Here is a 26593-nt window from a genome sequence, read left to right as displayed (position 1 = left end):
GTATCAAAAGAAGTTGTGTGGTGGAGCAGCACATGCAATTCACGCTTCCTAGATAATCGTTACTGCATAGAATAATTCTTTTGTCTGCGGCGTCTTCAGTATCCGTCTTCTGGAAATTTTGCTTGCAGTATATTTTGCAATCTTTTCGTTATGAGTTGGTGCTTGGTTTCCCGATGTTCTTTTGTTTAGTGCATTCGCCTCCTCTTAACCCTGAGAAACCACATACCGAAACTGAGGCACTGCCGGCTGTTCATAAGCAGTGCTCGATGAAGTTATTTCGCTTTTTATTCGTTGCCTTTAATATTCTTCTCAACAGTGGTGAGTGCTGCCTGCAGAAAGCGTTTATCTTGCGAATTCGCGTGAAAGTTTGTGTTCCCTGTGAGGCCCACTACTTGGGATTAACTTGACTGCTCCAGCCAGGTGGCTCGTTGGTCTAGGGGTATGATTCCTGCTTTGGGTGCAGGAGGTCCCGGGTTCAAATCCCGGACGAGCCCTGCCATTTTGACCGTGCTGAAGCGTAGGTGGAACTCAGCCCCGGTTGCAGCTCCTCAATGAAGAGTAGACGCCTGTTATAGCACGTGGATATAACAAGAATGCGGCACCAGTAAAGTACGTAGGTGGAATTCGGTAGAAAAGCAGACGGTAATTTTGCATGCAACGGAAAACAAGGTTGTCTTTGCGGGATATGTGCACCGTGAGTGGAGATTCAGCTTAATTGTGCGACAGTCTACCCTCATCTTACTAGCGACGGCAACAACCAAGGGGTGGCATGTAAGATTGAGCGTGGCTAAGAGTTTTTCATTATTAGTTAGCATCACACTTTGACAGAGCTGTGACAAGGCGAGTAGGGTGAGCTCAGGAAAGCCAGTAGCAAGCGCACTTGAAGTAGCCCTGAAGAACCGGATTATAAATTTTGCCAGCCATAATGGAGCTAGGGGCGTTCTCAGTTACCAAATACCGGTGCAATAAGAGAGCAACAGTATTTGACAGTAAAATGACGCCCTATCCGTCTAGCATACGACATTGCTTGTCTCTGCATTCGCGGACGTGAGGTCATCTCGGAAATGAAATCCGAAATATAGATTAAAATTGTTGTGTTCCCGCCCGGGATCGAACCGGGGACCTTCTGCGTGTAAAGCAGACGTGATAACCGCTACACCACGGAAACGACGGTTCTTTTAATGTACCACCCGGAGACTCGTAATAGCAACAGTTTGTCTTCTGTGTTAGCAAGGGCATCGGCTACGAGCTCCCTCCGATTCGTGAAGTTCCTGTAGTAAAAGACGTCGATGGAAACAATCCAACCGCGACAGACAGGGAGAACGCTGGCTGAGCTGCAGCCCTACATGGTGAGACCATCAAAGGTGGCGTCATTCACATGCAGTGCGTTTTCGGAACGAATAGGCTCGTTGGTCTAGGGGTATGATTCCTGCTTCGGGTGCAGGAGGTCCCGGGTTCAAATCCCGGACGAGTCCTTGCGTTTTGTACAACGGTGTGGTAACAAATCGCATGGCGGCGGCTGTTTCGCGCATTTCCAGGCCTCCAAGTCAGCGCTAAAATCCGACAACCAGTTCTGAAACCGTTTCATGTTTCATTTGAGCCATGTGCACCCTGCTGATGGAACGTTTGAAGTTGATTTAAATGGTCACAGTAGAGATCGTAGCAAGTGTCTTGCTGAGTGGGACGAAAACGGGTTTCCGCCCGCAATCGAGCCGGGGACCTTCTGCGTGTTAGGCACGGCGCCTGGGCTCGGCGGCAGCTGCTGCTGCTCTTTCCTTCCTTACGAGATACCGTCGATTCGCGCAGTCGTTATTGCAAAAGATGTCACCAAAGGCAATCGCTTCGTTAGCGGCACTTTGCCTGGGCTCGGCGGCAGCTCTACATGGAGGCACCAGCAGCCCAGCCAGGCCGCCGCCGGCACCGGTGCGCCACAGCGCAAGGAGCCGGCGGCCGCCCTGCAATGCCCCTGTCGTTGCATATTCCACCCGCCCCATATCCTCTCCATGTCTGACTCACTACCCCAAATGACACTGCAGTCGACGTGCTTATTACTATCGCTTTTGGAAGAACCAAGGCGCAGTATTCTAGTGTCGAACCGGTACTGCAAATTGGGATTAAGCAAAAATTTATTGTGTGGTCGAGCGACAGCCTCGGCTCGCTCTTCCTACATGATCGCTTCTTGTGCGGAATAATTCCTAGCTCGCCGATGGCTTCAGAGTTGGTCTTCTCGAAGTTTTGCTTTCGCACTGCATTCCGCAATCTTTTCGTTATGAGTTGTGTGCTTCGGTTTCCCGACTTTCTTGTGTTTAGTGTGTTTGGCTTCTCTTAACCCTTAGCCACCGCTTGCCGAAATTTCCACACTATCATCTGTCGATCTGCAGAGCTCGATGAAGGCATCGCGGCCGTTCCCGAGCTCGTGGAACGGTCGAATCTGTAGTTGTTTCCAGATCTCTCCCACACAACGGCCTCCCAGAAGCTTGGATTACAGAAGTACGCCACTACTCCCAGCCGGAGATTCACGATTGAAAGCAGAATGACATGAGCTACACGCAGCTCCGATTTTTTTTTTTTTTTGTGTCTGACCTACTTTGAAAGACTTTGTAGTCGATTTACTTACTACTATCGCTGTTGGAAACCAGGTGATAACCGCACAGTATTTTAGAGACGATCAGGTAATGAAAATTTAGAATAAGTAAAACAGTATCAAAAGAAGTTGTGTGGTGGAGCAGCACATGCAATTCACGCTTCCTAGATAATCGTTACTGCATAGAATAATTCTTTTGTCTGCGGCGTCTTCAGTATCCGTCTTCTGGAAATTTTGCTTGCAGTATATTTTGCAATCTTTTCGTTATGAGTTGGTGCTTGGTTTCCCGATGTTCTTTTGTTTAGTGCATTCGCCTCCTCTTAACCCTGAGAAACCACATACCGAAACTGAGGCACTGCCGGCTGTTCATAAGCAGTGCTCGATGAAGTTATTTCGCTTTTTATTCGTTGCCTTTAATATTCTTCTCAACAGTGGTGAGTGCTGCCTGCAGAAAGCGTTTATCTTGCGAATTCGCGTGAAAGTTTGTGTTCCCTGTGAGGCCCACTACTTGGGATTAACTTGACTGCTCCAGCCAGGTGGCTCGTTGGTCTAGGGGTATGATTCCTGCTTTGGGTGCAGGAGGTCCCGGGTTCAAATCCCGGACGAGCCCTGCCATTTTGACCGTGCTGAAGCGTAGGTGGAACTCAGCCCCGGTTGCAGCTCCTCAATGAAGAGTAGACGCCTGTTATAGCACGTGGATATAACAAGAATGCGGCACCAGTAAAGTACGTAGGTGGAATTCGGTAGAAAGGCAGACGGTAATTTTGCATGCAACGGAAAACAAGGTTGTCTTTGCGGGATATGTGCACCGTGAGTGGAGATTCAGCTTAATTGTGCGACAGTCTACCCTCATCTTACTAGCGACGGCAACAACCAAGGGGTGGCATGTAAGATTGAGCGTGGCTAAGAGTTTTTCATTATTAGTTAGCATCACACTTTGACAGAGCTGTGACAAGGCGAGTAGGGTGAGCTCAGGAAAGCCAGTAGCAAGCGCACTTGAAGTAGCCCTGAAGAACCGGATTATAAATTTTGCCAGCCATAATGGAGCTAGGGGCGTTCTCAGTTACCAAATACCGGTGCAATAAGAGAGCAACAGTATTTGACAGTAAAATGACGCCCTATCCGTCTAGCATACGACATTGCTTGTCTCTGCATTCGCGGACGTGAGGTCATCTCGGAAATGAAATCCGAAATATAGATTAAAATTGTTGTGTTCCCGCCCGGGATCGAACCGGGGACCTTCTGCGTGTAAAGCAGACGTGATAACCGCTACACCACGGAAACGACGGTTCTTTTCATGTACCACCCGGAGACTCGTAATAGCAACAGTTTGTCTTCTGTGTTAGCAAGGGCATCGGCTACGAGCTCCCTCCGATTCGTGAAGTTCCTGTAGTAAAAGACGTCGATGGAAACAATCCAACCGCGACAGACAGGGAGAACGCTGGCTGAGCTGCAGCCCTACATGGTGAGACCATCAAAGGTGGCGTCATTCACATGCAGTGCGTTTTCGGAACGAATAGGCTCGTTGGTCTAGGGGTATGATTCCTGCTTCGGGTGCAGGAGGTCCCGGGTTCAAATCCCGGACGAGTCCTTGCGTTTTGTACAACGGTGTGGTAACAAATCGCATGGCGGCGGCTGTTTCGCGCATTTCCAGGCCTCCAAGTCAGCGCTAAAATCCGACAACCAGTTCTGAAACCGTTTCATGTTTCATTTGAGCCATGTGCACCCTGCTGATGGAACGTTTGAAGTTGATTTAAATGGTCACAGTAGAGATCGTAGCAAGTGTCTTGCTGAGTGGGACGAAAACGGGTTTCCGCCCGCAATCGAGCCGGGGACCTTCTGCGTGTTAGGCACGGCGCCTGGGCTCGGCGGCAGCTGCTGCTGCTCTTTCCTTCCTTACGAGATACCGTCGATTCGCGCAGTCGTTATTGCAAAAGATGTCACCAAAGGCAATCGCTTCGTTAGCGGCACTTTGCCTGGGCTCGGCGGCAGCTCTACATGGAGGCACCAGCAGCCCAGCCAGGCCGCCGCCGGCACCGGTGCGCCACAGCGCAAGGAGCCGGCGGCCGCCCTGCAATGCCCCTGTCGTTGCATATTCCACCCGCCCCATATCCTCTCCATGTCTGACTCACTACCCCAAATGACACTGCAGTCGACGTGCTTATTACTATCGCTTTTGGAAGAACCAAGGCGCAGTATTCTAGTGTCGAACCGGTACTGCAAATTGGGATTAAGCAAAAATTTATTGTGTGGTCGAGCGACAGCCTCGGCTCGCTCTTCCTACATGATCGCTTCTTGTGCGGAATAATTCCTAGCTCGCCGATGGCTTCAGAGTTGGTCTTCTCGAAGTTTTGCTTTCGCACTGCATTCCGCAATCTTTTCGTTATGAGTTGTGTGCTTCGGTTTCCCGACTTTCTTGTGTTTAGTGTGTTTGGCTTCTCTTAACCCTTAGCCACCGCTTGCCGAAATTTCCACACTATCATCTGTCGATCTGCAGAGCTCGATGAAGGCATCGCGGCCGTTCCTGAGCTCGTGGAACGGTCGAATATGTAGTTGTTTCCAGATCTCTCCCACACAACGGCCTCCCAGAAGCTTGGATTACAGAAGTACGCCACTACTCCCAGCCGGAGATTCACGATTGAAAGCAGAATGACATGAGCTACACGCAGCTCCGATTTTTTTTTTTTTTGTGTCTGACCTACTTTGAAAGACTTTGTAGTCGATTTACTTACTACTATCGCTGTTGGAAACCAGGTGATAACCGCACAGTATTTTAGAGACGATCAGGTAATGAAAATTTAGAATAAGTAAAACAGTATCAAAAGAAGTTGTGTGGTGGAGCAGCACATGCAATTCACGCTTCCTAGATAATCGTTACTGCATAGAATAATTCTTTTGTCTGCGGCGTCTTCAGTATCCGTCTTCTGGAAATTTTGCTTGCAGTATATTTTGCAATCTTTTCGTTATGAGTTGGTGCTTGGTTTCCCGATGTTCTTTTGTTTAGTGCATTCGCCTCCTCTTAACCCTGAGAAACCACATACCGAAACTGAGGCACTGCCGGCTGTTCATAAGCAGTGCTCGATGAAGTTATTTCGCTTTTTATTCGTTGCCTTTAATATTCTTCTCAACAGTGGTGAGTGCTGCCTGCAGAAAGCGTTTATCTTGCGAATTCGCGTGAAAGTTTGTGTTCCCTGTGAGGCCCACTACTTGGGATTAACTTGACTGCTCCAGCCAGGTGGCTCGTTGGTCTAGGGGTATGATTCCTGCTTTGGGTGCAGGAGGTCCCGGGTTCAAATCCCGGACGAGCCCTGCCATTTTGACCGTGCTGAAGCGTAGGTGGAACTCAGCCCCGGTTGCAGCTCCTCAATGAAGAGTAGACGCCTGTTATAGCACGTGGATATAACAAGAATGCGGCACCAGTAAAGTACGTAGGTGGAATTCGGTAGAAAAGCAGACGGTAATTTTGCATGCAACGGAAAACAAGGTTGTCTTTGCGGGATATGTGCACCGTGAGTGGAGATTCAGCTTAATTGTGCGACAGTCTACCCTCATCTTACTAGCGACGGCAACAACCAAGGGGTGGCATGTAAGATTGAGCGTGGCTAAGAGTTTTTCATTATTAGTTAGCATCACACTTTGACAGAGCTGTGACAAGGCGAGTAGGGTGAGCTCAGGAAAGCCAGTAGCAAGCGCACTTGAAGTAGCCCTGAAGAACCGGATTATAAATTTTGCCAGCCATAATGGAGCTAGGGGCGTTCTCAGTTACCAAATACCGGTGCAATAAGAGAGCAACAGTATTTGACAGTAAAATGACGCCCTATCCGTCTAGCATACGACATTGCTTGTCTCTGCATTCGCGGACGTGAGGTCATCTCGGAAATGAAATCCGAAATATAGATTAAAATTGTTGTGTTCCCGCCCGGGATCGAACCGGGGACCTTCTGCGTGTAAAGCAGACGTGATAACCGCTACACCACGGAAACGACGGTTCTTTTAATGTACCACCCGGAGACTCGTAATAGCAACAGTTTGTCTTCTGTGTTAGCAAGGGCATCGGCTACGAGCTCCCTCCGATTCGTGAAGTTCCTGTAGTAAAAGACGTCGATGGAAACAATCCAACCGCGACAGACAGGGAGAACGCTGGCTGAGCTGCAGCCCTACATGGTGAGACCATCAAAGGTGGCGTCATTCACATGCAGTGCGTTTTCGGAACGAATAGGCTCGTTGGTCTAGGGGTATGATTCCTGCTTCGGGTGCAGGAGGTCCCGGGTTCAAATCCCGGACGAGTCCTTGCGTTTTGTACAACGGTGTGGTAACAAATCGCATGGCGGCGGCTGTTTCGCGCATTTCCAGGCCTCCAAGTCAGCGCTAAAATCCGACAACCAGTTCTGAAACCGTTTCATGTTTCATTTGAGCCATGTGCACCCTGCTGATGGAACGTTTGAAGTTGATTTAAATGGTCACAGTAGAGATCGTAGCAAGTGTCTTGCTGAGTGGGACGAAAACGGGTTTCCGCCCGCAATCGAGCCGGGGACCTTCTGCGTGTTAGGCACGGCGCCTGGGCTCGGCGGCAGCTGCTGCTGCTCTTTCCTTCCTTACGAGATACCGTCGATTCGCGCAGTCGTTATTGCAAAAGATGTCACCAAAGGCAATCGCTTCGTTAGCGGCACTTTGCCTGGGCTCGGCGGCAGCTCTACATGGAGGCACCAGCAGCCCAGCCAGGCCGCCGCCGGCACCGGTGCGCCACAGCGCAAGGAGCCGGCGGCCGCCCTGCAATGCCCCTGTCGTTGCATATTCCACCCGCCCCATATCCTCTCCATGTCTGACTCACTACCCCAAATGACACTGCAGTCGACGTGCTTATTACTATCGCTTTTGGAAGAACCAAGGCGCAGTATTCTAGTGTCGAACCGGTACTGCAAATTGGGATTAAGCAAAAATTTATTGTGTGGTCGAGCGACAGCCTCGGCTCGCTCTTCCTACATGATCGCTTCTTGTGCGGAATAATTCCTAGCTCGCCGATGGCTTCAGAGTTGGTCTTCTCGAAGTTTTGCTTTCGCACTGCATTCCGCAATCTTTTCGTTATGAGTTGTGTGCTTCGGTTTCCCGACTTTCTTGTGTTTAGTGTGTTTGGCTTCTCTTAACCCTTAGCCACCGCTTGCCGAAATTTCCACACTATCATCTGTCGATCTGCAGAGCTCGATGAAGGCATCGCGGCCGTTCCCGAGCTCGTGGAACGGTCGAATCTGTAGTTGTTTCCAGATCTCTCCCACACAACGGCCTCCCAGAAGCTTGGATTACAGAAGTACGCCACTACTCCCAGCCGGAGATTCACGATTGAAAGCAGAATGACATGAGCTACACGCAGCTCCGATTTTTTTTTTTTTTTTGTGTCTGACCTACTTTGAAAGACTTTGTAGTCGATTTACTTACTACTATCGCTGTTGGAAACCAGGTGATAACCGCACAGTATTTTAGAGACGATCAGGTAATGAAAATTTAGAATAAGTAAAACAGTATCAAAAGAAGTTGTGTGGTGGAGCAGCACATGCAATTCACGCTTCCTAGATAATCGTTACTGCATAGAATAATTCTTTTGTCTGCGGCGTCTTCAGTATCCGTCTTCTGGAAATTTTGCTTGCAGTATATTTTGCAATCTTTTCGTTATGAGTTGGTGCTTGGTTTCCCGATGTTCTTTTGTTTAGTGCATTCGCCTCCTCTTAACCCTGAGAAACCACATACCGAAACTGAGGCACTGCCGGCTGTTCATAAGCAGTGCTCGATGAAGTTATTTCGCTTTTTATTCGTTGCCTTTAATATTCTTCTCAACAGTGGTGAGTGCTGCCTGCAGAAAGCGTTTATCTTGCGAATTCGCGTGAAAGTTTGTGTTCCCTGTGAGGCCCACTACTTGGGATTAACTTGACTGCTCCAGCCAGGTGGCTCGTTGGTCTAGGGGTATGATTCCTGCTTTGGGTGCAGGAGGTCCCGGGTTCAAATCCCGGACGAGCCCTGCCATTTTGACCGTGCTGAAGCGTAGGTGGAACTCAGCCCCGGTTGCAGCTCCTCAATGAAGAGTAGACGCCTGTTATAGCACGTGGATATAACAAGAATGCGGCACCAGTAAAGTACGTAGGTGGAATTCGGTAGAAAGGCAGACGGTAATTTTGCATGCAACGGAAAACAAGGTTGTCTTTGCGGGATATGTGCACCGTGAGTGGAGATTCAGCTTATGTGTGCGACAGTCTACCCTCATCTTACTAGCGACGGCAACAACCAAGGGGTGGCATGTAAGATTGAGCGTGGCTAAGAGTTTTTCATTATTAGTTAGCATCACACTTTGACAGAGCTGTGACAAGGCGAGTAGGGTGAGCTCAGGAAAGCCAGTAGCAAGCGCACTTGAAGTAGCCCTGAAGAACCGGATTATAAATTTTGCCAGCCATAATGGAGCTAGGGGCGTTCTCAGTTACCAAATACCGGTGCAATAAGAGAGCAACAGTATTTGACAGTAAAATGACGCCCTATCCGTCTAGCATACGACATTGCTTGTCTCTGCATTCGCGGACGTGAGGTCATCTCGGAAATGAAATCCGAAATATAGATTAAAATTGTTGTGTTCCCGCCCGGGATCGAACCGGGGACCTTCTGCGTGTAAAGCAGACGTGATAACCGCTACACCACGGAAACGACGGTTCTTTTCATGTACCACCCGGAGACTCGTAATAGCAACAGTTTGTCTTCTGTGTTAGCAAGGGCATCGGCTACGAGCTCCCTCCGATTCGTGAAGTTCCTGTAGTAAAAGACGTCGATGGAAACAATCCAACCGCGACAGACAGGGAGAACGCTGGCTGAGCTGCAGCCCTACATGGTGAGACCATCAAAGGTGGCGTCATTCACATGCAGTGCGTTTTCGGAACGAATAGGCTCGTTGGTCTAGGGGTATGATTCCTGCTTCGGGTGCAGGAGGTCCCGGGTTCAAATCCCGGACGAGTCCTTGCGTTTTGTACAACGGTGTGGTAACAAATCGCATGGCGGCGGCTGTTTCGCGCATTTCCAGGCCTCCAAGTCAGCGCTAAAATCCGACAACCAGTTCTGAAACCGTTTCATGTTTCATTTGAGCCATGTGCACCCTGCTGATGGAACGTTTGAAGTTGATTTAAATGGTCACAGTAGAGATCGTAGCAAGTGTCTTGCTGAGTGGGACGAAAACGGGTTTCCGCCCGCAATCGAGCCGGGGACCTTCTGCGTGTTAGGCACGGCGCCTGGGCTCGGCGGCAGCTGCTGCTGCTCTTTCCTTCCTTACGAGATACCGTCGATTCGCGCAGTCGTTATTGCAAAAGATGTCACCAAAGGCAATCGCTTCGTTAGCGGCACTTTGCCTGGGCTCGGCGGCAGCTCTACATGGAGGCACCAGCAGCCCAGCCAGGCCGCCGCCGGCACCGGTGCGCCACAGCGCAAGGAGCCGGCGGCCGCCCTGCAATGCCCCTGTCGTTGCATATTCCACCCGCCCCATATCCTCTCCATGTCTGACTCACTACCCCAAATGACACTGCAGTCGACGTGCTTATTACTATCGCTTTTGGAAGAACCAAGGCGCAGTATTCTAGTGTCGAACCGGTACTGCAAATTGGGATTAAGCAAAAATTTATTGTGTGGTCGAGCGACAGCCTCGGCTCGCTCTTCCTACATGATCGCTTCTTGTGCGGAATAATTCCTAGCTCGCCGATGGCTTCAGAGTTGGTCTTCTCGAAGTTTTGCTTTCGCACTGCATTCCGCAATCTTTTCGTTATGAGTTGTGTGCTTCGGTTTCCCGACTTTCTTGTGTTTAGTGTGTTTGGCTTCTCTTAACCCTTAGCCACCGCTTGCCGAAATTTCCACACTATCATCTGTCGATCTGCAGAGCTCGATGAAGGCATCGCGGCCGTTCCCGAGCTCGTGGAACGGTCGAATCTGTAGTTGTTTCCAGATCTCTCCCACACAACGGCCTCCCAGAAGCTTGGATTACAGAAGTACGCCACTACTCCCAGCCGGAGATTCACGATTGAAAGCAGAATGACATGAGCTACACGCAGCTCCGATTTTTTTTTTTTTTTTTGTGTCTGACCTACTTTGAAAGACTTTGTAGTCGATTTACTTACTACTATCGCTGTTGGAAACCAGGTGATAACCGCACAGTATTTTAGAGACGATCAGGTAATGAAAATTTAGAATAAGTAAAACAGTATCAAAAGAAGTTGTGTGGTGGAGCAGCACATGCAATTCACGCTTCCTAGATAATCGTTACTGCATAGAATAATTCTTTTGTCTGCGGCGTCTTCAGTATCCGTCTTCTGGAATTTTTGCTTGCAGTATATTTTGCAATCTTTTCGTTATGAGTTGGTGCTTGGTTTCCCGATGTTCTTTTGTTTAGTGCATTCGCCTCCTCTTAACCCTGAGAAACCACATACCGAAACTGAGGCACTGCCGGCTGTTCATAAGCAGTGCTCGATGAAGTTATTTCGCTTTTTATTCGTTGCCTTTAATATTCTTCTCAACAGTGGTGAGTGCTGCCTGCAGAAAGCGTTTATCTTGCGAATTCGCGTGAAAGTTTGTGTTCCCTGTGAGGCCCACTACTTGGGATTAACTTGACTGCTCCAGCCAGGTGGCTCGTTGGTCTAGGGGTATGATTCCTGCTTTGGGTGCAGGAGGTCCCGGGTTCAAATCCCGGACGAGCCCTGCCATTTTGACCGTGCTGAAGCGTAGGTGGAACTCAGCCCCGGTTGCAGCTCCTCAATGAAGAGTAGACGCCTGTTATAGCACGTGGATATAACAAGAATGCGGCACCGGTAAAGTACGTAGGTGGAATTCGGTAGAAAGGCAGACGGTAATTTTGCATGCAACGGAAAACAAGGTTGTCTTTGCGGGATATGTGCACCGTGAGTGGAGATTCAGCTTAATTGTGCGACAGTCTACCCTCATCTTACTAGCGACGGCAACAACCAAGGGGTGGCATGTAAGATTGAGCGTGGCTAAGAGTTTTTCATTATTAGTTAGCATCACACTTTGACAGAGCTGTGACAAGGCGAGTAGGGTGAGCTCAGGAAAGCCAGTAGCAAGCGCACTTGAAGTAGCCCTGAAGAACCGGATTATAAATTTTGCCAGCCATAATGGAGCTAGGGGCGTTCTCAGTTACCAAATACCGGTGCAATAAGAGAGCAACAGTATTTGACAGTAAAATGACGCCCTATCCGTCTAGCATACGACATTGCTTGTCTCTGCATTCGCGGACGTGAGGTCATCTCGGAAATGAAATCCGAAATATAGATTAAAATTGTTGTGTTCCCGCCCGGGATCGAACCGGGGACCTTCTGCGTGTAAAGCAGACGTGATAACCGCTACACCACGGAAACGACGGTTCTTTTCATGTACCACCCGGAGACTCGTAATAGCAACAGTTTGTCTTCTGTGTTAGCAAGGGCATCGGCTACGAGCTCCCTCCGATTCGTGAAGTTCCTGTAGTAAAAGACGTCGATGGAAACAATCCAACCGCGACAGACAGGGAGAACGCTGGCTGAGCTGCAGCCCTACATGGTGAGACCATCAAAGGTGGCGTCATTCACATGCAGTGCGTTTTCGGAACGAATAGGCTCGTTGGTCTAGGGGTATGATTCCTGCTTCGGGTGCAGGAGGTCCCGGGTTCAAATCCCGGACGAGTCCTTGCGTTTTGTACAACGGTGTGGTAACAAATCGCATGGCGGCGGCTGTTTCGCGCATTTCCAGGCCTCCAAGTCAGCGCTAAAATCCGACAACCAGTTCTGAAACCGTTTCATGTTTCATTTGAGCCATGTGCACCCTGCTGATGGAACGTTTGAAGTTGATTTAAATGGTCACAGTAGAGATCGTAGCAAGTGTCTTGCTGAGTGGGACGAAAACGGGTTTCCGCCCGCAATCGAGCCGGGGACCTTCTGCGTGTTAGGCACGGCGCCTGGGCTCGGCGGCAGCTGCTGCTGCTCTTTCCTTCCTTACGAGATACCGTCGATTCGCGCAGTCGTTATTGCAAAAGATGTCACCAAAGGCAATCGCTTCGTTAGCGGCACTTTGCCTGGGCGCGGCGGCAGCTCTACATGGAGGCACCAGCAGCCCAGCCAGGCCGCCGCCGGCACCGGTGCGCCACAGCGCAACGAGCCGGCGGCCGCCCTGCAATGCCCCTGTCGTTGCATATTCCACCCGCCCCATATCCTCTCCATGTCTGACTCACTACCCCAAATGACACTGCAGTCGACGTGCTTATTACTATCGCTTTTGGAAGAACCAAGGCGCGGTATTCTAGTGTCGAACCGGTACTGCAAATTGGGATTAAGCAAAAATTTATTGTGTGGTCGAGCGACAGCCTCGGCTCGCTCTTCCTACATGATCGCTTCTTGTGCGGAATAATTCCTAGCTCGCCGATGGCTTCAGAGTTGGTCTTCTCGAAGTTTTGCTTTCGCACTGCATTCCGCAATCTTTTCGTTATGAGTTGTGTGCTTCGGTTTCCCGACTTTCTTGTGTTTAGTGTGTTTGGCTTCTCTTAACCCTTAGCCACCGCTTGCCGAAATTTCCACACTATCATCTGTCGATCTGCAGAGCTCGATGAAGGCATCGCGGCCGTTCCTGAGCTCGTGGAACGGTCGAATCTGTAGTTGTTTCCAGATCTCTCCCACACAACGGCCTCCCAGAAGCTTGGATTACAGAAGTACGCCACTACTCCCAGCCGGAGATTCACGATTGAAAGCAGAATGACATGAGCTACACGCAGCTCCGATTTTTTTTTTTTTTTGTGTCTGACCTACTTTGAAAGACTTTGTAGTCGATTTACTTACTACTATCGCTGTTGGAAACCAGGTGATAACCGCACAGTATTTTAGAGACGATCAGGTAATGAAAATTTAGAATAAGTAAAACAGTATCAAAAGAAGTTGTGTGGTGGAGCAGCACATGCAATTCACGCTTCCTAGATAATCGTTACTGCATACAATAATTCTTTTGTCTGCGGCGTCTTCAGTATCCGTCTTCTGGAAATTTTGCTTGCAGTATATTTTGCAATCTTTTCGTTATGAGTTGGTGCTTGGTTTCCCGATGTTCTTTTGTTTAGTGCATTCGCCTCCTCTTAACCCTGAGAAACCACATACCGAAACTGAGGCACTGCCGGCTGTTCATAAGCAGTGCTCGATGAAGTTATTTCGCTTTTTATTCGTTGCCTTTAATATTCTTCTCAACAGTGGTGAGTGCTGCCTGCAGAAAGCGTTTATCTTGCGAATTCGCGTGAAAGTTTGTGTTCCCTGTGAGGCCCACTACTTGGGATTAACTTGACTGCTCCAGCCAGGTGGCTCGTTGGTCTAGGGGTATGATTCCTGCTTTGGGTGCAGGAGGTCCCGGGTTCAAATCCCGGACGAGCCCTGCCATTTTGACCGTGCTGAAGCGTAGGTGGAACTCAGCCCCGGTTGCAGCTCCTCAATGAAGAGTAGACGCCTGTTATAGCACGTGGATATAACAAGAATGCGGCACCAGTAAAGTACGTAGGTGGAATTCGGTAGAAAAGCAGACGGTAATTTTGCATGCAACGGAAAACAAGGTTGTCTTTGCGGGATATGTGCACCGTGAGTGGAGATTCAGCTTAATTGTGCGACAGTCTACCCTCATCTTACTAGCGACGGCAACAACCAAGGGGTGGCATGTAAGATTGAGCGTGGCTAAGAGTTTTTCATTATTAGTTAGCATCACACTTTGACAGAGCTGTGACAAGGCGAGTAGGGTGAGCTCAGGAAAGCCAGTAGCAAGCGCACTTGAAGTAGCCCTGAAGAACCGGATTATAAATTTTGCCAGCCATAATGGAGCTAGGGGCGTTCTCAGTTACCAAATACCGGTGCAATAAGAGAGCAACAGTATTTGACAGTAAAATGACGCCCTATCCGTCTAGCATACGACATTGCTTGTCTCTGCATTCGCGGACGTGAGGTCATCTCGGAAATGAAATCCGAAATATAGATTAAAATTGTTGTGTTCCAGCCCGGGATCGAACCGGGGACCTTCTGCGTGTAAAGCAGACGTGATAACCGCTACACCACGGAAACGACGGTTCTTTTGATGTACCACCCGGAGACTCGTAATAGCAACAGTTTGTCTTCTGTGTTAGCAAGGGCATCGGCTACGAGCTCCCTCCGATTCGTGAAGTTCCTGTAGTAAAAGACGTCGATGGAAACAATCCAACCGCGACAGACAGGGAGAACGCTGGCTGAGCTGCAGCCCTACATGGTGAGACCATCAAAGGTGGCGTCATTCACATGCAGTGCGTTTTCGGAACGAATAGGCTCGTTGGTCTAGGGGTATGATTCCTGCTTCGGGTGCAGGAGGTCCCGGGTTCAAATCCCGGACGAGTCCTTGCGTTTTGTACAACGGTGTGGTAACAAATCGCATGGCGGCGGCTGTTTCGCGCATTTCCAGGCCTCCAAGTCAGCGCTAAAATCCGACAACCAGTTCTGAAACCGTTTCATGTTTCATTTGAGCCATGTGCACCCTGCTGATGGAACGTTTGAAGTTGATTTAAATGGTCACAGTAGAGATCGTAGCAAGTGTCTTGCTGAGTGGGACGAAAACGGGTTTCCGCCCGCAATCGAGCCGGGGACCTTCTGCGTGTTAGGCACGGCGCCTGGGCTCGGCGGCAGCTGCTGCTGCTCTTTCCTTCCTTACGAGATACCGTCGATTCGCGCAGTCGTTATTGCAAAAGATGTCACCAAAGGCAATCGCTTCGTTAGCGGCACTTTGCCTGGGCGCGGCGGCAGCTCTACATGGAGGCACCAGCAGCCCAGCCAGGCCGCCGCCGGCACCGGTGCGCCACAGCGCAACGAGCCGGCGGCCGCCCTGCAATGCCCCTGTCGTTGCATATTCCACCCGCCCCATATCCTCTCCATGTCTGACTCACTACCCCAAATGACACTGCAGTCGACGTGCTTATTACTATCGCTTTTGGAAGAACCAAGGCGCAGTATTCTAGTGTCGAACCGGTACTGCAAATTGGGATTAAGCAAAAATTTATTGTGTGGTCGAGCGACAGCCTCGGCTCGCTCTTCCTACATGATCGCTTCTTGTGCGGAATAATTCCTAGCTCGCCGATGGCTTCAGAGTTGGTCTTCTCGAAGTTTTGCTTTCGCACTGCATTCCGCAATCTTTTCGTTATGAGTTGTGTGCTTCGGTTTCCCGACTTTCTTGTGTTTAGTGTGTTTGGCTTCTCTTAACCCTTAGCCACCGCTTGCCGAAATTTCCACACTATCATCTGTCGATCTGCAGAGCTCGATGAAGGCATCGCGGCCGTTCCTGAGCTCGTGGAACGGTCGAATCTGTAGTTGTTTCCAGATCTCTCCCACACAACGGCCTCCCAGAAGCTTGGATTACAGAAGTACGCCACTACTCCCAGCCGGAGATTCACGATTGAAAGCAGAATGACATGAGCTACACGCAGCTCCGATTTTTTTTTTTTTTTTGTGTCTGACCTACTTTGAAAGACTTTGTAGTCGATTTACTTACTACTATCGCTGTTGGAAACCAGGTGATAACCGCACAGTATTTTAGAGACGATCAGGTAATGAAAATTTAGAATAAGTAAAACAGTATCAAAAGAAGTTGTGTGGTGGAGCAGCACATGCAATTCACGCTTCCTAGATAATCGTTACTGCATAGAATAATTCTTTTGTCTGCGGCGTCTTCAGTATCCGTCTTCTGGAAATTTTGCTTGCAGTATATTTTGCAATCTTTTCGTTATGAGTTGGTGCTTGGTTTCCCGATGTTCTTTTGTTTAGTGCATTCGCCTCCTCTTAACCCTGAGAAACCACATACCGAAACTGAGGCACTGCCGGCTGTTCATAAGCAGTGCTCGATGAAGTTATTTCGCTTTTTATTCGTTGCCTTTAATATTCTTCTCAACAGTGGTGAGTGCTGCCTGCAGAAAGCGTTTATCTTGCGAATTCGCGTGAAAGTTTGTGTTCCCTGTGAGGCCCACTACTTGGGATTAACTTGACTGCTCCAGCCAGGTGGCTCGTTGGTCTAGGGGTATGATTCCTGCTTTGGGTGCAGGAGGTCCCGGGTTCAAATCCCGGACGAGCCCTGCCATTTTGACCGTGCTGAAGCGTAGGTGGAACTCAGCCCCGGTTGCAGCTCCTCAATGAAGAGTAGACGCCTGTTATAGCACGTGGATATAACAAGAATGCGGCACCAGTAAAGTACGTAGGTGGAATTCGGTAGAAAAGCAGACGGTAATTTTGCATGCAACGGAAAACAAGGTTGTCTTTGCGGGATATGTGCACCGTGAGTGGAGATTCAGCTTAATTGTGCGACAGTCTACCCTCATCTTACTAGCGACGGCAACAACCAAGGGGTGGCATGTAAGATTGAGCGTGGCTAAGAGTTTTTCATTATTAGTTAGCATCACACTTTGACAGAGCTGTGACAAGGCGAGTAGGGTGAGCTCAGGAAAGCCAGTAGCAAGCGCACTTGAAGTAGCCCTGAAGAACCGGATTATAAATTTTGCCAGCCATAATGGAGCTAGGGGCGTTCTCAGTTACCAAATACCGGTGCAATAAGAGAGCAACAGTATTTGACAGTAAAATGACGCCCTATCCGTCTAGCATACGACATTGCTTGTCTCTGCATTCGCGGACGTGAGGTCATCTCGGAAATGAAATCCGAAATATAGATTAAAATTGTTGTGTTCCAGCCCGGGATCGAACCGGGGACCTTCTGCGTGTAAAGCAGACGTGATAACCGCTACACCACGGAAACGACGGTTCTTTTCATGTACCACCCGGAGACTCGTAATAGCAACAGTTTGTCTTCTGTGTTAGCAAGGGCATCGGCTACGAGCTCCCTCCGATTCGTGAAGTTCCTGTAGTAAAAGACGTCGATGGAAACAATCCAACCGCGACAGACAGGGAGAACGCTGGCTGAGCTGCAGCCCTACATGGTGAGACCATCAAAGGTGGCGTCATTCACATGCAGTGCGTTTTCGGAACGAATAGGCTCGTTGGTCTAGGGGTATGATTCCTGCTTCGGGTGCAGGAGGTCCCGGGTTCAAATCCCGGACGAGTCCTTGCGTTTTGTACAACGGTGTGGTAACAAATCGCATGGCGGCGGCTGTTTCGCGCATTTCCAGGCCTCCAAGTCAGCGCTAAAATCCGACAACCAGTTCTGAAACCGTTTCATGTTTCATTTGAGCCATGTGCACCCTGCTGATGGAACGTTTGAAGTTGATTTAAATGGTCACAGTAGAGATCGTAGCAAGTGTCTTGCTGAGTGGGACGAAAACGGGTTTCCGCCCGCAATCGAGCCGGGGACCTTCTGCGTGTTAGGCACGGCGCCTGGGCTCGGCGGCAGCTGCTGCTGCTCTTTCCTTCCTTACGAGATACCGTCGATTCGCGCAGTCGTTATTGCAAAAGATGTCACCAAAGGCAATCGCTTCGTTAGCGGCACTTTGCCTGGGCTCGGCGGCAGCTCTACATGGAGGCACCAGCAGCCCAGCCAGGCCGCCGCCGGCACCGGTGCGCCACAGCGCAAGGAGCCGGCGGCCGCCCTGCAATGCCCCTGTCGTTGCATATTCCACCCGCCCCATATCCTCTCCATGTCTGACTCACTACCCCAAATGACACTGCAGTCGACGTGCTTATTACTATCGCTTTTGGAAGAACCAAGGCGCAGTATTCTAGTGTCGAACCGGTACTGCAAATTGGGATTAAGCAAAAATTTATTGTGTGGTCGAGCGACAGCCTCGGCTCGCTCTTCCTACATGATCGCTTCTTGTGCGGAATAATTCCTAGCTCGCCGATGGCTTCAGAGTTGGTCTTCTCGAAGTTTTGCTTTCGCACTGCATTCCGCAATCTTTTCGTTATGAGTTGTGTGCTTCGGTTTCCCGACTTTCTTGTGTTTAGTGTGTTTGGCTTCTCTTAACCCTTAGCCACCGCTTGCCGAAATTTCCACACTATCATCTGTCGATCTGCAGAGCTCGATGAAGGCATCGCGGCCGTTCCTGAGCTCGTGGAACGGTCGAATCTGTAGTTGTTTCCAGATCTCTCCCACACAACGGCCTCCCAGAAGCTTGGATTACAGAAGTACGCCACTACTCCCAGCCGGAGATTCACGATTGAAAGCAGAATGACATGAGCTACACGCAGCTCCGATTTTTTTTTTTTTTTGTGTCTGACCTACTTTGAAAGACTTTGTAGTCGATTTACTTACTACTATCGCTGTTGGAAACCAGGTGATAACCGCACAGTATTTTAGAGACGATCAGGTAATGAAAATTTAGAATAAGTAAAACAGTATCAAAAGAAGTTGTGTGGTGGAGCAGCACATGCAATTCACGCTTCCTAGATAATCGTTACTGCATAGAATAATTCTTTTGTCTGCGGCGTCTTCAGTATCCGTCTTCTGGAAATTTTGCTTGCAGTATATTTTGCAATCTTTTCGTTATGAGTTGGTGCTTGGTTTCCCGATGTTCTTTTGTTTAGTGCATTCGCCTCCTCTTAACCCTGAGAAACCACATACCGAAACTGAGGCACTGCCGGCTGTTCATAAGCAGTGCTCGATGAAGTTATTTCGCTTTTTATTCGTTGCCTTTAATATTCTTCTCAACAGTGGTGAGTGCTGCCTGCAGAAAGCGTTTATCTTGCGAATTCGCGTGAAAGTTTGTGTTCCCTGTGAGGCCCACTACTTGGGATTAACTTGACTGCTCCAGCCAGGTGGCTCGTTGGTCTAGGGGTATGATTCCTGCTTTGGGTGCAGGAGGTCCCGGGTTCAAATCCCGGACGAGCCCTGCAATTTTGACCGTGCTGAAGCGTAGGTGGAACTCAGCCCCGGTTGCAGCTCCTCAATGAAGAGTAGACGCCTGTTATAGCACGTGGATATAACAAGAATGCGGCACCGGTAAAGTACGTAGGTGGAATTCGGTAGAAAGGCAGACGGTAATTTTGCATGCAACGGAAAACAAGGTTGTCTTTGCGGGATATGTGCACCGTGAGTGGAGATTCAGCTTAATTGTGCGACAGTCTACCCTCATCTTACTAGCGACGGCAACAACCAAGGGGTGGCATGTAAGATTGAGCGTGGCTAAGAGTTTTTCATTATTAGTTAGCATCACACTTTGACAGAGCTGTGACAAGGCGAGTAGGGTGAGCTCAGGAAAGCCAGTAGCAAGCGCACTTGAAGTAGCCCTGAAGAACCGGATTATAAATTTTGCCAGCCATAATGGAGCTAGGGGCGTTCTCAGTTACCAAATACCGGTGCAATAAGAGAGCAACAGTATTTGACAGTAAAATGACGCCCTATCCGTCTAGCATACGACATTGCTTGTCTCTGCATTCGCGGACGTGAGGTCATCTCGGAAATGAAATCCGAAATATAGATTAAAATTGTTGTGTTCCCGCCCGGGATCGAACCGGGGACCTTCTGCGTGTAAAGCAGACGTGATAACCGCTACACCACGGAAACGACGGTTCTTTTCATGTACCACCCGGAGACTCGTAATAGCAACAGTTTGTCTTCTGTGTTAGCAAGGGCATCGGCTACGAGCTCCCTCCGATTCGTGAAGTTCCTGTAGTAAAAGACGTCGATGGAAACAATCCAACCGCGACAGACAGGGAGAACGCTGGCTGAGCTGCAGCCCTACATGGTGAGACCATCAAAGGTGGCGTCATTCACATGCAGTGCGTTTTCGGAACGAATAGGCTCGTTGGTCTAGGGGTATGATTCCTGCTTCGGGTGCAGGAGGTCCCGGGTTCAAATCCCGGACGAGTCCTTGCGTTTTGTACAACGGTGTGGTAACAAATCGCATGGCGGCGGCTGTTTCGCGCATTTCCAGGCCTCCAAGTCAGCGCTAAAATCCGACAACCAGTTCTGAAACCGTTTCATGTTTCATTTGAGCCATGTGCACCCTGCTGATGGAACGTTTGAAGTTGATTTAAATGGTCACAGTAGAGATCGTAGCAAGTGTCTTGCTGAGTGGGACGAAAACGGGTTTCCGCCCGCAATCGAGCCGGGGACCTTCTGCGTGTTAGGCACGGCGCCTGGGCTCGGCGGCAGCTGCTGCTGCTCTTTCCTTCCTTACGAGATACCGTCGATTCGCGCAGTCGTTATTGCAAAAGATGTCACCAAAGGCAATCGCTTCGTTAGCGGCACTTTGCCTGGGCTCGGCGGCAGCTCTACATGGAGGCACCAGCAGCCAAGCCAGGCCGCCGCCGGCACCGGTGCGCCACAGCGCAAGGAGCCGGCGGCCGCCCTGCAATGCCCCTGTCGTTGCATATTCCACCCGCCCCATATCCTCTCCATGTCTGACTCACTACCCCAAATGACACTGCAGTCGACGTGCTTATTACTATCGCTTTTGGAAGAACCAAGGCGCAGTATTCTAGTGTCGAACCGGTACTGCAAATTGGGATTAAGCAAAAATTTATTGTGTGGTCGAGCGACAGCCTCGGCTCGCTCTTCCTACATGATCGCTTCTTGTGCGGAATAATTCCTAGCTCGCCGATGGCTTCAGAGTTGGTCTTCTCGAAGTTTTGCTTTCGCACTGCATTCCGCAATCTTTTCGTTATGAGTTGTGTGCTTCGGTTTCCCGACTTTCTTGTGTTTAGTGTGTTTGGCTTCTCTTAACCCTTAGCCACCGCTTGCCGAAATTTCCACACTATCATCTGTCGATCTGCAGAGCTCGATGAAGGCATCGCGGCCGTTCCTGAGCTCGTGGAACGGTCGAATCTGTAGTTGTTTCCAGATCTCTCCCACACAACGGCCTCCCAGAAGCTTGGATTACAGAAGTACGCCACTACTCCCAGCCGGAGATTCACGATTGAAAGCAGAATGACATGAGCTACACGCAGCTCCGATTTTTTTTTTTTTTGTGTCTGACCTACTTTGAAAGACTTTGTAGTCGATTTACTTACTACTATCGCTGTTGGAAACCAGGTGATAACCGCACAGTATTTTAGAGACGATCAGGTAATGAAAATTTAGAATAAGTAAAACAGTATCAAAAGAAGTTGTGTGGTGGAGCAGCACATGCAATTCACGCTTCCTAGATAATCGTTACTGCATAGAATAATTCTTTTGTCTGCGGCGTCTTCAGTATCCGTCTTCTGGAAATTTTGCTTGCAGTATATTTTGCAATCTTTTCGTTATGAGTTGGTGCTTGGTTTCCCGATGTTCTTTTGTTTAGTGCATTCGCCTCCTCTTAACCCTGAGAAACCACATACCGAAACTGAGGCACTGCCGGCTGTTCATAAGCAGTGCTCGATGAAGTTATTTCGCTTTTTATTCGTTGCCTTTAATATTCTTCTCAACAGTGGTGAGTGCTGCCTGCAGAAAGCGTTTATCTTGCGAATTCGCGTGAAAGTTTGTGTTCCCTGTGAGGCCCACTACTTGGGATTAACTTGACTGCTCCAGCCAGGTGGCTCGTTGGTCTAGGGGTATGATTCCTGCTTTGGGTGCAGGAGGTCCCGGGTTCAAATCCCGGACGAGCCCTGCCATTTTGACCGTGCTGAAGCGTAGGTGGAACTCAGCCCCGGTTGCAGCTCCTCAATGAAGAGTAGACGCCTGTTATAGCACGTGGATATAACAAGAATGCGGCACCGGTAAAGTACGTAGGTGGAATTCGGTAGAAAGGCAGACGGTAATTTTGCATGCAACGGAAAACAAGGTTGTCTTTGCGGGATATGTGCACCGTGAGTGGAGATTCAGCTTAATTGTGCGACAGTCTACCCTCATCTTACTAGCGACGGCAACAACCAAGGGGTGGCATGTAAGATTGAGCGTGGCTAAGAGTTTTTCATTATTAGTTAGCATCACACTTTGACAGAGCTGTGACAAGGCGAGTAGGGTGAGCTCAGGAAAGCCAGTAGCAAGCGCACTTGAAGTAGCCCTGAAGAACCGGATTATAAATTTTGCCAGCCATAATGGAGCTAGGGGCGTTCTCAGTTACCAAATACCGGTGCAATAAGAGAGCAACAGTATTTGACAGTAAAATGACGCCCTATCCGTCTAGCATACGACATTGCTTGTCTCTGCATTCGCGGACGTGAGGTCATCTCGGAAATGAAATCCGAAATATAGATTAAAATTGTTGTGTTCCCGCCCGGGATCGAACCGGGGACCTTCTGCGTGTAAAGCAGACGTGATAACCGCTACACCACGGAAACGACGGTTCTTTTCATGTACCACCCGGAGACTCGTAATAGCAACAGTTTGTCTTCTGTGTTAGCAAGGGCATCGGCTACGAGCTCCCTCCGATTCGTGAAGTTCCTGTAGTAAAAGACGTCGATGGAAACAATCCAACCGCGACAGACAGGGAGAACGCTGGCTGAGCTGCAGCCCTACATGGTGAGACCATCAAAGGTGGCGTCATTCACATGCAGTGCGTTTTCGGAACGAATAGGCTCGTTGGTCTAGGGGTATGATTCCTGCTTCGGGTGCAGGAGGTCCCGGGTTCAAATCCCGGACGAGTCCTTGCGTTTTGTACAACGGTGTGGTAACAAATCGCATGGCGGCGGCTGTTTCGCGCATTTCCAGGCCTCCAAGTCAGCGCTAAAATCCGACAACCAGTTCTGAAACCGTTTCATGTTTCATTTGAGCCATGTGCACCCTGCTGATGGAACGTTTGAAGTTGATTTAAATGGTCACAGTAGAGATCGTAGCAAGTGTCTTGCTGAGTGGGACGAAAACGGGTTTCCGCCCGCAATCGAGCCGGGGACCTTCTGCGTGTTAGGCACGGCGCCTGGGCTCGGCGGCAGCTGCTGCTGCTCTTTCCTTCCTTACGAGATACCGTCGATTCGCGCAGTCGTTATTGCAAAAGATGTCACCAAAGGCAATCGCTTCGTTAGCGGCACTTTGCCTGGGCTCGGCGGCAGCTCTACATGGAGGCACCAGCAGCCAAGCCAGGCCGCCGCCGGCACCGGTGCGCCACAGCGCAAGGAGCCGGCGGCCGCCCTGCAATGCCCCTGTCGTTGCATATTCCACCCGCCCCATATCCTCTCCATGTCTGACTCACTACCCCAAATGACACTGCAGTCGACGTGCTTATTACTATCGCTTTTGGAAGAACCAAGGCGCAGTATTCTAGTGTCGAACCGGTACTGCAAATTGGGATTAAGCAAAAATTTATTGTGTGGTCGAGCGACAGCCTCGGCTCGCTCTTCCTACATGATCGCTTCTTGTGCGGAATAATTCCTAGCTCGCCGATGGCTTCAGAGTTGGTCTTCTCGAAGTTTTGCTTTCGCACTGCATTCCGCAATCTTTTCGTTATGAGTTGTGTGCTTCGGTTTCCCGACTTTCTTGTGTTTAGTGTGTTTGGCTTCTCTTAACCCTTAGCCACCGCTTGCCGAAATTTCCACACTATCATCTGTCGATCTGCAGAGCTCGATGAAGGCATCGCGGCCGTTCCTGAGCTCGTGGAACGGTCGAATCTGTAGTTGTTTCCAGATCTCTCCCACACAACGGCCTCCCAGAAGCTTGGATTACAGAAGTACGCCACTACTCCCAGCCGGAGATTCACGATTGAAAGCAGAATGACATGAGCTACACGCAGCTCCGATTTTTTTTTTTTTGTGTCTGACCTACTTTGAAAGACTTTGTAGTCGATTTACTTACTACTATCGCTGTTGGAAACCAGGTGATAACCGCACAGTATTTTAGAGACGATCAGGTAATGAAAATTTAGAATAAGTAAAACAGTATCAAAAGAAGTTGTGTGGTGGAGCAGCACATGCAATTCACGCTTCCTAGATAATCGTTACTGCATAGAATAATTCTTTTGTCTGCGGCGTCTTCAGTATCCGTCTTCTGGAAATTTTGCTTGCAGTATATTTTGCAATCTTTTCGTTATGAGTTGGTGCTTGGTTTCCCGATGTTCTTTTGTTTAGTGCATTCGCCTCCTCTTAACCCTGAGAAACCACATACCGAAACTGAGGCACTGCCGGCTGTTCATAAGCAGTGCTCGATGAAGTTATTTCGCTTTTTATTCGTTGCCTTTAATATTCTTCTCAACAGTGGTGAGTGCTGCCTGCAGAAAGCGTTTATCTTGCGAATTCGCGTGAAAGTTTGTGTTCCCTGTGAGGCCCACTACTTGGGATTAACTTGACTGCTCCAGCCAGGTGGCTCGTTGGTCTAGGGGTATGATTCCTGCTTTGGGTGCAGGAGGTCCCGGGTTCAAATCCCGGACGAGCCCTGCCATTTTGACCGTGCTGAAGCGTAGGTGGAACTCAGCCCCGGTTGCAGCTCCTCAATGAAGAGTAGACGCCTGTTATAGCACGTGGATATAACAAGAATGCGGCACCGGTAAAGTACGTAGGTGGAATTCGGTAGAAAGGCAGACGGTAATTTTGCATGCAACGGAAAACAAGGTTGTCTTTGCGGGATATGTGCACCGTGAGTGGAGATTCAGCTTAATTGTGCGACAGTCTACCCTCATCTTACTAGCGACGGCAACAACCAAGGGGTGGCATGTAAGATTGAGCGTGGCTAAGAGTTTTTCATTATTAGTTAGCATCACACTTTGACAGAGCTGTGACAAGGCGAGTAGGGTGAGCTCAGGAAAGCCAGTAGCAAGCGCACTTGAAGTAGCCCTGAAGAACCGGATTATAAATTTTGCCAGCCATAATGGAGCTAGGGGCGTTCTCAGTTACCAAATACCGGTGCAATAAGAGAGCAACAGTATTTGACAGTAAAATGACGCCCTATCCGTCTAGCATACGACATTGCTTGTCTCTGCATTCGCGGACGTGAGGTCATCTCGGAAATGAAATCCGAAATATAGATTAAAATTGTTGTGTTCCCGCCCGGGATCGAACCGGGGACCTTCTGCGTGTAAAGCAGACGTGATAACCGCTACACCACGGAAACGACGGTTCTTTTGATGTACCTCCCGGAGACTCGTATAGCAACAGTTTGTCTTCTGTGTTAGCAAGGGCATCGGCTACGAGCTCCCTCCGATTCGTGAAGTTCCTGTAGTAAAAGACGTCGATGGAAACAATCCAACCGCGACAGACAGGAGAACGCTGGCTGAGCTGCAGCCCCTACATGGTGAGACCATCAAAGGTGGCGTCATTCACATGCAGTGCGTTTTCCGGAACGAATAGGCTCGTTGGTCTAGGGGTATGATTCCTGCTTCGGGTGCAGGAGGTCCGGGTTCAAATCCCGGACGAGTCCTTGCGTTTTGTACAACGGTGTGGTAACAAATCGCATGGCGGCGGCTGTTTCGCGCATTTCCAGGCCTCCAAGTCAGCGCTAAAATCCGACAACCAGTTCTGAAACCGTTTTCATGTTTCATTTGAGCCATGTGCACCCTGCTGATGGAACGTTTGAAGTTGATTTAAATGGTCACAGTAGAGATCGTAGCAAGTGTCTTGCTGAGTGGGACGAAAACGGGTTTCCGCCCGCAATCGAGCCGGGGACCTTCTGCGTGTTAGGCACGGCGCCTGGCTCGGCGGCAGCTGCTGCTGCTCTTTCCTTCCTTACGAGAATACCGTCGATTCGCGCAGTCGTTATTGCAAAAGATGTCACCAAAGGCAATCGCTTCGTTAGCGGCACTTTGCCTGGGCTCGGCGGCAGCTCTACATGGAGGCACCAGCAGCCAAGCCAGGCCGCCGCCGGCACCGGTGCGCCACAGCGCAAAGGAGCCGGCGGCCGCCCTGCAATGCCCCTGTCGTTGCATATTCCCACCCGCCCCATATCCTCTCCATGTCTGACTCACTACCCCCAAATGACACTGCAGTCGACGTGCTTATTACTATCGCTTTTGGAAGAACCAAGGCGCAGTATTCTAGTGTCGAACCGGTACTGCAAATGGGATTAAGCAAAAATTTATATTGTGTGGTCGAGCGACAGCCTCGGCTCGCTCTTCCTACATGATCGCTTCTTGTGCGGAATAATTCCTAGCTCGCCGATGGCTTCAGAGTTGGTCTTCTCGAAGTTTTGCTTTCGCACTGCATTCCGCAATCTTTTCGTTATGAGTTGTGTGCTTCGGTT

The 26593-nt window shown here is 49.7% G+C and overlaps 30 non-coding genes across 30 annotated transcripts; 20 read left to right on the top strand and 10 right to left on the bottom strand.

Moving 5' to 3' along the window:
- Positions 1–422: 422 nt before the first annotated feature.
- On the top strand, positions 423–494 carry Trnap-ugg (transfer RNA proline (anticodon UGG)). Its single transcript has one exon. It is a non-coding gene; the product is annotated as a tRNA-Pro (tRNA).
- A 601-nt stretch (positions 495–1095) lies between these two features.
- Trnav-uac (transfer RNA valine (anticodon UAC)) lies at positions 1096–1168 on the bottom strand. The gene has a single exon. It is a non-coding gene; the product is annotated as a tRNA-Val (tRNA).
- A 235-nt stretch (positions 1169–1403) lies between these two features.
- Trnap-cgg (transfer RNA proline (anticodon CGG)) lies at positions 1404–1475 on the top strand. The gene has a single exon. It is a non-coding gene; the product is annotated as a tRNA-Pro (tRNA).
- A 1647-nt stretch (positions 1476–3122) lies between these two features.
- Trnap-ugg (transfer RNA proline (anticodon UGG)) lies at positions 3123–3194 on the top strand. The gene has a single exon. It is a non-coding gene; the product is annotated as a tRNA-Pro (tRNA).
- A 601-nt stretch (positions 3195–3795) lies between these two features.
- Positions 3796–3868, bottom strand: Trnav-uac (transfer RNA valine (anticodon UAC)). The gene has a single exon. It is a non-coding gene; the product is annotated as a tRNA-Val (tRNA).
- A 235-nt stretch (positions 3869–4103) lies between these two features.
- On the top strand, positions 4104–4175 carry Trnap-cgg (transfer RNA proline (anticodon CGG)). Its single transcript has one exon. It is a non-coding gene; the product is annotated as a tRNA-Pro (tRNA).
- Positions 4176–5821: 1646 nt separating this feature from the next.
- Trnap-ugg (transfer RNA proline (anticodon UGG)) lies at positions 5822–5893 on the top strand. The gene has a single exon. It is a non-coding gene; the product is annotated as a tRNA-Pro (tRNA).
- A 601-nt stretch (positions 5894–6494) lies between these two features.
- Positions 6495–6567, bottom strand: Trnav-uac (transfer RNA valine (anticodon UAC)). The gene has a single exon. It is a non-coding gene; the product is annotated as a tRNA-Val (tRNA).
- A 235-nt stretch (positions 6568–6802) lies between these two features.
- Trnap-cgg (transfer RNA proline (anticodon CGG)) lies at positions 6803–6874 on the top strand. Its single transcript has one exon. It is a non-coding gene; the product is annotated as a tRNA-Pro (tRNA).
- Positions 6875–8522: 1648 nt separating this feature from the next.
- Trnap-ugg (transfer RNA proline (anticodon UGG)) lies at positions 8523–8594 on the top strand. The gene has a single exon. It is a non-coding gene; the product is annotated as a tRNA-Pro (tRNA).
- Positions 8595–9195: 601 nt separating this feature from the next.
- Positions 9196–9268, bottom strand: Trnav-uac (transfer RNA valine (anticodon UAC)). Its single transcript has one exon. It is a non-coding gene; the product is annotated as a tRNA-Val (tRNA).
- A 235-nt stretch (positions 9269–9503) lies between these two features.
- Positions 9504–9575, top strand: Trnap-cgg (transfer RNA proline (anticodon CGG)). The gene has a single exon. It is a non-coding gene; the product is annotated as a tRNA-Pro (tRNA).
- A 1649-nt stretch (positions 9576–11224) lies between these two features.
- Trnap-ugg (transfer RNA proline (anticodon UGG)) lies at positions 11225–11296 on the top strand. Its single transcript has one exon. It is a non-coding gene; the product is annotated as a tRNA-Pro (tRNA).
- Positions 11297–11897: 601 nt separating this feature from the next.
- Trnav-uac (transfer RNA valine (anticodon UAC)) lies at positions 11898–11970 on the bottom strand. The gene has a single exon. It is a non-coding gene; the product is annotated as a tRNA-Val (tRNA).
- A 235-nt stretch (positions 11971–12205) lies between these two features.
- Trnap-cgg (transfer RNA proline (anticodon CGG)) lies at positions 12206–12277 on the top strand. The gene has a single exon. It is a non-coding gene; the product is annotated as a tRNA-Pro (tRNA).
- A 1647-nt stretch (positions 12278–13924) lies between these two features.
- Trnap-ugg (transfer RNA proline (anticodon UGG)) lies at positions 13925–13996 on the top strand. The gene has a single exon. It is a non-coding gene; the product is annotated as a tRNA-Pro (tRNA).
- A 601-nt stretch (positions 13997–14597) lies between these two features.
- On the bottom strand, positions 14598–14670 carry Trnav-uac (transfer RNA valine (anticodon UAC)). Its single transcript has one exon. It is a non-coding gene; the product is annotated as a tRNA-Val (tRNA).
- A 235-nt stretch (positions 14671–14905) lies between these two features.
- Positions 14906–14977, top strand: Trnap-cgg (transfer RNA proline (anticodon CGG)). The gene has a single exon. It is a non-coding gene; the product is annotated as a tRNA-Pro (tRNA).
- Positions 14978–16625: 1648 nt separating this feature from the next.
- Trnap-ugg (transfer RNA proline (anticodon UGG)) lies at positions 16626–16697 on the top strand. Its single transcript has one exon. It is a non-coding gene; the product is annotated as a tRNA-Pro (tRNA).
- Positions 16698–17298: 601 nt separating this feature from the next.
- Trnav-uac (transfer RNA valine (anticodon UAC)) lies at positions 17299–17371 on the bottom strand. The gene has a single exon. It is a non-coding gene; the product is annotated as a tRNA-Val (tRNA).
- A 235-nt stretch (positions 17372–17606) lies between these two features.
- Trnap-cgg (transfer RNA proline (anticodon CGG)) lies at positions 17607–17678 on the top strand. The gene has a single exon. It is a non-coding gene; the product is annotated as a tRNA-Pro (tRNA).
- A 1647-nt stretch (positions 17679–19325) lies between these two features.
- On the top strand, positions 19326–19397 carry Trnap-ugg (transfer RNA proline (anticodon UGG)). Its single transcript has one exon. It is a non-coding gene; the product is annotated as a tRNA-Pro (tRNA).
- Positions 19398–19998: 601 nt separating this feature from the next.
- Trnav-uac (transfer RNA valine (anticodon UAC)) lies at positions 19999–20071 on the bottom strand. The gene has a single exon. It is a non-coding gene; the product is annotated as a tRNA-Val (tRNA).
- A 235-nt stretch (positions 20072–20306) lies between these two features.
- Positions 20307–20378, top strand: Trnap-cgg (transfer RNA proline (anticodon CGG)). The gene has a single exon. It is a non-coding gene; the product is annotated as a tRNA-Pro (tRNA).
- A 1646-nt stretch (positions 20379–22024) lies between these two features.
- On the top strand, positions 22025–22096 carry Trnap-ugg (transfer RNA proline (anticodon UGG)). The gene has a single exon. It is a non-coding gene; the product is annotated as a tRNA-Pro (tRNA).
- Positions 22097–22697: 601 nt separating this feature from the next.
- Trnav-uac (transfer RNA valine (anticodon UAC)) lies at positions 22698–22770 on the bottom strand. The gene has a single exon. It is a non-coding gene; the product is annotated as a tRNA-Val (tRNA).
- Positions 22771–23005: 235 nt separating this feature from the next.
- Trnap-cgg (transfer RNA proline (anticodon CGG)) lies at positions 23006–23077 on the top strand. Its single transcript has one exon. It is a non-coding gene; the product is annotated as a tRNA-Pro (tRNA).
- A 1645-nt stretch (positions 23078–24722) lies between these two features.
- Trnap-ugg (transfer RNA proline (anticodon UGG)) lies at positions 24723–24794 on the top strand. The gene has a single exon. It is a non-coding gene; the product is annotated as a tRNA-Pro (tRNA).
- Positions 24795–25395: 601 nt separating this feature from the next.
- Positions 25396–25468, bottom strand: Trnav-uac (transfer RNA valine (anticodon UAC)). Its single transcript has one exon. It is a non-coding gene; the product is annotated as a tRNA-Val (tRNA).
- A 235-nt stretch (positions 25469–25703) lies between these two features.
- Trnap-cgg (transfer RNA proline (anticodon CGG)) lies at positions 25704–25774 on the top strand. Its single transcript has one exon. It is a non-coding gene; the product is annotated as a tRNA-Pro (tRNA).
- The last annotated feature ends 819 nt before the right edge of the window (positions 25775–26593 follow it).

This window comes from Schistocerca serialis, chromosome 2 (assembly GCF_023864345.2).
Source record: "Schistocerca serialis cubense isolate TAMUIC-IGC-003099 chromosome 2, iqSchSeri2.2, whole genome shotgun sequence".
Classification (NCBI taxonomy): domain Eukaryota; kingdom Metazoa; phylum Arthropoda; class Insecta; order Orthoptera; family Acrididae; genus Schistocerca; species Schistocerca serialis.
The sequence above is the reverse complement of the archived record's forward strand: the minus strand, read 5'-3'. Positions and strand labels throughout refer to the sequence as shown.